The sequence below is a fragment of the Dermacentor andersoni genome, chromosome 10 (assembly GCF_023375885.2).
Source record: "Dermacentor andersoni chromosome 10, qqDerAnde1_hic_scaffold, whole genome shotgun sequence".
Lineage (NCBI taxonomy): Eukaryota > Metazoa > Arthropoda > Arachnida > Ixodida > Ixodidae > Dermacentor > Dermacentor andersoni.
The window spans coordinates 47,652,876-47,659,750 of NC_092823.1; the positions used below are offsets into that span (position 1 = coordinate 47,652,876).

Sequence of the window (6,875 nt, forward strand, 5' to 3'; positions counted from 1 at the left end):
TTTCGTGGCGTGCTCACTCAAAAAAGGGCAACTGGAACAAATCTTTGTGTTTGAGTTTCCGGGTAAGAGAAATGTGTTTTCGCGTATATTTGAATTAGTGCAATGCTTTCATGTGTGTAGGATGTGTGTGAGTCATACTTTACGGATTTTGGGACACCGTTTATTTTGAGAAATTCAATTAATTGAATGGCACACTTGGGCCAGGCGGCAGGCCGAAAAGGAAAAGGCAAGTGCAAGGCATTCTGTTTTAGTTTTCGCATAAGAAAATTATATTTCCTTGTTTATTCAAACTACAATCAGATGCTATCCTGTCTGTAGGTTGTGTGTAAATCATATTTACGGACTTTCTCATGAACTCTACATTTAAAGATAATTTTAGTTCTATCAGGTACCCCTGCTTAGAGGATGGTCTAGAAGAATGTGAATGTATCCTGCACTTCCGTATATGTACATGCTAGCTTGACGTACACGTTTTGGTGTTGATACTTGTGTAACATCGTCGAACGTCTTTTTGGTTGGGGGTACTTGTATAACGTCTGCACCAGCTTCGCTTTACGTCCACTTTCGCAGAGTGGAAGGGAGGCAGATAATTCTTTCTTTTTTTACAGTATCACGTACAACTGCATGTTGCCTGCCTGAAAATGGGATAATAGATCACGTGGACATGGTGAAGAGGGCTAATGTGGTGTTCAAAACCTGCGGGAGTGGGATGATGATAGCCTCAGTCTGTTCGAACTGTTTCCGTCCTGGTCGCGCAAGAATGAAATGTCAGTCTTCATTGCCCTGCAGTGTTGCGATTATAAGATAGCCGGGGGCAGAATCTGCTTCGTGTATCTGTGTACCAACGCCGGACGCATATTGTAAAATTCAGGTATCCTCTGGTCGTTGCTTCTAATTTTGGTAACATTCTCTTCTGTCTAAGGCACTAATTTGAAAGCACGAAAGAAGCTTCCGTGTGTGGGTTTTAGTTCAGCAGTTGGGTGATCTTGCTCTATTTAAGACGGGGTAGAATTGCTTCGAAAAAAACTGAAGCATAGTGTGAGACCAGGCTAGTCCTTGTCGCCGTTCTAGCGTTCTGTGTTCCCTCTTGCGCTGGTTGCATCATCAAGCATCGCTTCAACGTTGAAGATGTAGGGTGGTAAATAGAATGTATAAAAAATATATCATTCATTTATTCAATCGGTGCAATCAAATATTATTTCATAAAAGAAATGTGTAGGGCAGCCGCTGTTAGCTACTTCATCAATGAGCTTGACGAGGTTACTGTACCGGCATTGGCAGAGCCCCAACCGTAGAACCATAAATATCTATCCCGACCATTGATATATACTACAACTACTTCACAAATTTACACTTGGGAAACGCCTTTATTAGGCGTGAGGGTTTTTTCGAAAAAGGATATAAGAAAATCCAAACAATCAACTCGATGTCGCCACCATCGAGTAAAAGTGAAAACTCAACAGCTAGAACAATATTGAAGATGAAATACCCACTCTTACTCATTGTGAACGCGCAGGAAAAGAAAACGTAATTTAGAACTACTTGTTCCAAAAAAAAAAATAACATCAACGTCCGCAAATGCAAGGCGCCGTAGTCGAACACAAAGAAGATGGAGACGGCAGCTCAATCCAGAATACATATGTTGAAGAGGCGGCAACCAGTAATGGCAGCTGCGGGGCCGATCCTGCTCTCCAGGATTGACTGCTGTAGCAACAGCCCACATTCATTCTTTTTTGTTCTATGTTCGCACACAAAAATGTAGACAGAGTTCTTTGCATTAGCATATTTTTCCCTACCAATACTGTACCTCCATAAGCTCTGTGAACATGAAAGTAATGTGCGCCTCGTATGCTCGCCACTTGAACTCTCGCTGATCTGATTGTTACTATGCGGCACGTGTTGAACACGCTTCCTTAGGTTTGGCAACATGCTCACATGAAGAAACAAGACACATTCTGAGGTGGACAAATACCAGATATAACGTCAAGCAAATAAATAACACGCCCAGGGAACAATGACGACACCATGAGCGTGGCGGGAGTTTCCGCGTCCTACATAAGACTTTTCTTCCACTTGCAAACGCTACCCTTGCATTTGTCGCTATCGCCAAAATATCCCTGTAAAGGTACACAAATCAGAAACGCCGAGTCCTTTAGGTGCTCCAATAAAATATTTTGGATTAGGACGCGTAAAAATGATAGCTTTATGTAACGGTAGTGTGCGAAGCACTTCATGGATGTAAGCAAAATGTGGGCTATTGATATCGCTAGTCCACTGCTATAGCTAGTGGTATGCGCCAACTTTACTGCCACATTAAGCCCCCCTCCCCTTTTGTCACACCAGTGTGCGGAGGCTAAACAGGCGTTTGGTTCTCTCCCTGCTGAAGTGTCCGCATGTCGGAAGAAGCTGAGGCAAGGGGAAGACACATGGGACTTCCCTCCGCATCCGCAAAGGGTACTATTGCTATTGAAGGCCTACACAACATATATGCACACAAGGAGCAGATGTCCCTGAATGAGACAGATAACTACCATACGGAAAACAGCACACGCGAGAGCAGAAACGGTATTGTTATGTCTTGCGGGCCGCACGCGCCTTAGTGGGCAGCTAAGCTTCGGTACAAGGCGAGAGTCACCGTTCAAATGTTCTATCACGCGTCACCATTTCAGCATATGTCCCGGCGCAACAAATTGAATATTGTGAGAAAGAAGCATCAGCCGTTTCTCATTTTGTTAATGTTTTCCCTGAATAATGGTGATGGCTGATACTTCTCTGGTGGTAGAAGAAATTCGTTACAAAGATTATAAGCCCTATCCATGGTCTTGCGCTTATGATTACCTAAAACGCGGTGTTTGTAGAATGTACAGCCAGACTTAAAGCTAGTGTCATGCTTCTGTTGATATGACTCGATATATCGGTACTTTCGTATATTGTGATAACAATAGATGAAGTGTGGAAAGGAGCTGGAAAGCGCAAAATATGAAATTGAAGTGGCAACAAAAGAGCAGGTCCACCATTAATGCACAACGTTTAAATGATGTGTCTTGTTTCACGCGATGAAAAGCAGTGCGCGTTTCTTTTGATTATTTTTTTTCCGTTTGCTGTTTGTTTTTGCAGAAGCCCCAAGGCACTTAGTACATTGTAGGTGGGAGGTGGGAAATATGTTATGCGAAATTCATTAATACAGCAGGAAATGGGAGGGTGCAGAAGAACAAAATAAAGATGAGGAATGGAAAACTTGTGATAGTTCAGAAAGAATAGGCACAGTGAGGTACACAACACGGGGTAAATAAATACGCAATATTACGCTATAACAAACAGGCTGTGCTCTTGCTTAGGAATTATATCGCATTTTGCTTGATACCATTTGATTTCATGTCAGTTATTGCATTATTAACATGAATGGGGTCACTAATGCTTACTCATATTGTAGGTAGATTATTGCAATCAATTGAACGCCCAGGGCGGCATGATTTCGAGCGCGTGACGGCTTTATGGCGCGCTACATTAACCTTATGCGCTCGATGACGACGAGCAAAAGAATAATACGCCGGGTACATCCTGAGGTAGCAGAGTTATGTGCTGTGATTATATATTTATGAAAAGAAAAAGGCGCGATTTATTCCTGCGGAAAGAGAGTAATGAAATGTAAGCCTAGCAGCAAAATAGTGGTTAGCTTGAAAGAAATGGGCAAAGCAATATTGTACTACTTTAAGGTCATCTACTATTGTGACCTGATGTTGATCCCAGAGAGATTAAGAGTATTATAGTATAGGAGGGATGGGGGGTGGTGCATTGGATTGGATTGAATAGGAGCCAACTTTATTTTTGCCTGTAGTTGAGCGCTCGCGCGCCCCGACGAAGGCCTACGTCATCCTCGAAGTCGCCGTTACTCGGTGCGGGTCTCCGCTCGCCGTTGCCGGCTCGCTGGGTCCATGCCTTTCGAGCACCTCGAGGACCTGCTGGACGGCCCAGAGCTGATCGTCTCGGTCGTAGCTCTTCGCGGCTGCCTCGAGCCGCGGTGGGAGTGTTCTTGATTTTGCTTCTTCTGGATATTTGACGCAGTCCCACAAGATGTGCGTGTAGTCTGCGGTCTCCCTCCGGCAGACTCTGCACATCTCGGTCAGATATGTCTCGGGGTACATGCGATTCATCAGTCTCGGGCTCGGTAGCGATCCGGTCTGGAGCTGTCTCAGTACTACCGCCTCCGCTCGACTCAGTCTCGGGTGCGGGGGTGGGAGGGTCCTGCGAGCGAGGCGGTAGGCCTTCGTGATTTCATTGTAATCCGTCATGCGGTCCTTGGTTCCGAACCACGTCAGACGGTCTGTCGCGCGGTTGGTTAGCGCTCGCAACTCTGCGTGTGCCGTCTCATTATGGTTCTTATTGCGTTCCGACGCGTCGCCCGCGTGCGCCGGGAACCACTTGAGTCGTACTTTTCGTTCTTCTAGTTTGACCGCTGGCAGTACGCGCTCAGCCTCCCTGCATATTTGGCCTTAGGCGAAGTTTCGCACCGCCTGTCTTGAGTCACTCAGCACCGTGTGGCAGTCTGCGTCGGCGATGGCCAGGGCGGTGGCTACCTCCTCCGCTTGTTCCGCTCCGGCGCTTCTCACGCCCGCTGCCGTCCTCGTGGCGCCGGGTGACGCCTCTATGACGACCGCTGCGAAGGCGTTCCGTTGGTAGTCGCCCGCGTCCACGTACCGCGCGTGTTCGTCGTTGGCATGCTGGTCGATGCGAGCCTTGGCCCTCGCCGCTCTTCTTCCCTTGTTGAACTCGGGATTCATGTTCTTCGGTATGGGGTCGATTCTGGTCCGGCGTCGGACCTCTTCGGGGACGGGGAGCTTCATCTCCACCTCGTTCGAGCGTCTAATTACCAGATCGTCCATTATCTTCCTCCCGGCTTTGGTCATGGACAACCGCTCCAGTTGAGAGGTCCGCTGCGCTTCGGCTATTTCTTCGAGCGTATTGTGTATACCGAGTAGTAACAAGCGGGTCGTGCTCGTGGACTCGAACAGGCCCAGTGCCGTCTTGTACGCTCTTTTGATGAGCACGTTGATTTTGTTTCATTCGTGCTGCCGCCATCTGTGGTAGGCTGCAACATACGCGACGTGGCTGATGACGAAAGATTGAACGAGCCTAATTAGGCTCTCCTCTCTCATGTCAGCGTTTCGGGAAGTGACTCGTTTGAGGAGTCGAATCGCTTTGGCTGCCTTTGCCTTGAGACAGGTGATGGTTTCGCCATTTCTTCCATGCTTTTCGATGACCATGCCTAGGATCCTAATTTTGCCGACCTCGGGAATCACGTTGCCGGATTTGGTGACGATTCTGATTTTTTCGTTTTCGCGTTGGCTGGTCTTGCCTCTGCTGTTTTTGGTACGTGGGAGTATGAGAAGCTCCGATTTGCTCGGCGAACATCTCAGTCCGGTGCCTTCCAGCTGGTCTTCTATTGCGTCGACGGCGGCTTGCAGCGCGCCCTCAATGTGGGCGTCGCTGCCACCGGTCACCCATAGCGTGATATCGTCCGCGTAGATGGTGTGCCTGACGTCTTCGATGTGCCCGAGCTTTTCGGCCACTCCGATTATTACCAAGTTGAACAGCTTCTGCGAAATGACTGGTCCCTGCGGTTTGCCGGTGCTCCCGAGCTTCTTCTCTTGCGTATGTAGGTCGCCTGCTCGTAGCTCGACGGCCCTGTCCGTTAGGAAGCCCTTGATGTAGTTGTAGGATCTTTCGCCCATGTTGAGCTTGGAGACTTGGGACAGAATCGCCGAGTGTTTCATCTTATCGAAGGTGCTCTGCAGGTCGAGCCCTAGGATTGCTTTGTTGTCGCGGGCGCTGCCGCAATCATCGATGATTTCGTATTTGAGCTGCAGCATCGCGTCCTGCGTGCTGAGGTGATGTTTGAAGCCGATCAAAGTGGCCGGGTACAGCCTTTCTCGTTCCAGGTAGTCTTGCCACCTGTTGAGCAGGACGTGCTCCAGCACCTTAGCCAACGCAGGACGTGAGCGAGATGGGCCGGAGGTTATCCGTGTCCGGCGGCTTCCCCGGCTTGGGGATCAGGATGGTCTTGGCTGTCTTCCACAGCTTTGGCAGCGCGCCCGCACTCCAGCACTTGTTGTAGTATTTTGCGAGTTTTTCAATTGAGCCGTCATCGAGGTTCTTGAGCGCCTTGTTCGTGACGACGTCCGGGCCGGCTGCCGACCGGCTGTTGAGGTCGTGCAGGGCCGCGCGTACCTCCTCGACGTCGATGTCACGATCGAGCTTCGCGTTAGGCAGGCCGCTGTACGGCGCGTGTTGGTCGGTGGGTGTAGTAGGCAGGTATTTGTCGTTAATGCGCCTGGTGACTTCATCGACGCCGTGTGCTGAGACCGCCCGATGTATGAGCCTGGCGAGCCTGTCCCTTTGGTGCGACTTGGTCTTGGTTTCGTCGAGCAGGTGCGGCAGCAGGTTCCACGTCTTCCCGCTGTGCATCTGCCCGTCTGCCGCGTTGCAGATCTCGTTCCACTGCTGCGTGCTGAGAGCGCGGCAGTGATCCTTGATCGCTCGGTTCAGCTCCGCCACCTTCTTTCTCAGTCTGGGGGTTAAGGCGTTGTTTCTTCCAGCGATTGAATATCGACTGTTTGGCTTCGATGAGATCCGCAAGCCAGCTGTCTACTTTGTCCATCTCCGCGCCCGTTTCAATTTCTTTGGTCGCGTTGCGTACGCTCTTGGTGATTTCGGCCGTCCGCGAGTCGATGTCTTCGATCTCGTCGTCACCGTCGCTCTGCTGGCTTCTGGCGTCTCGAAAGGCATCCCAGTCTATCCATCTGTGTGTTTTGCTGCTGGTGTCGTTGTGTTCCGGTATGCCGATTTCCACGATGGTGTGGTCACTGCCTATGTCG

The 6,875-nt window shown here is 49.3% G+C and overlaps 1 pseudogene; it reads right to left on the reverse strand.

Annotated features, from left to right (window-relative positions):
* Positions 1 to 3,866: 3,866 nt before the first annotated feature.
* On the reverse strand, positions 3,867 to 5,870 carry LOC140213546 (uncharacterized; annotated as a pseudogene).
* Between the last annotated feature and the right edge of the window lie 1,005 nt (positions 5,871 to 6,875).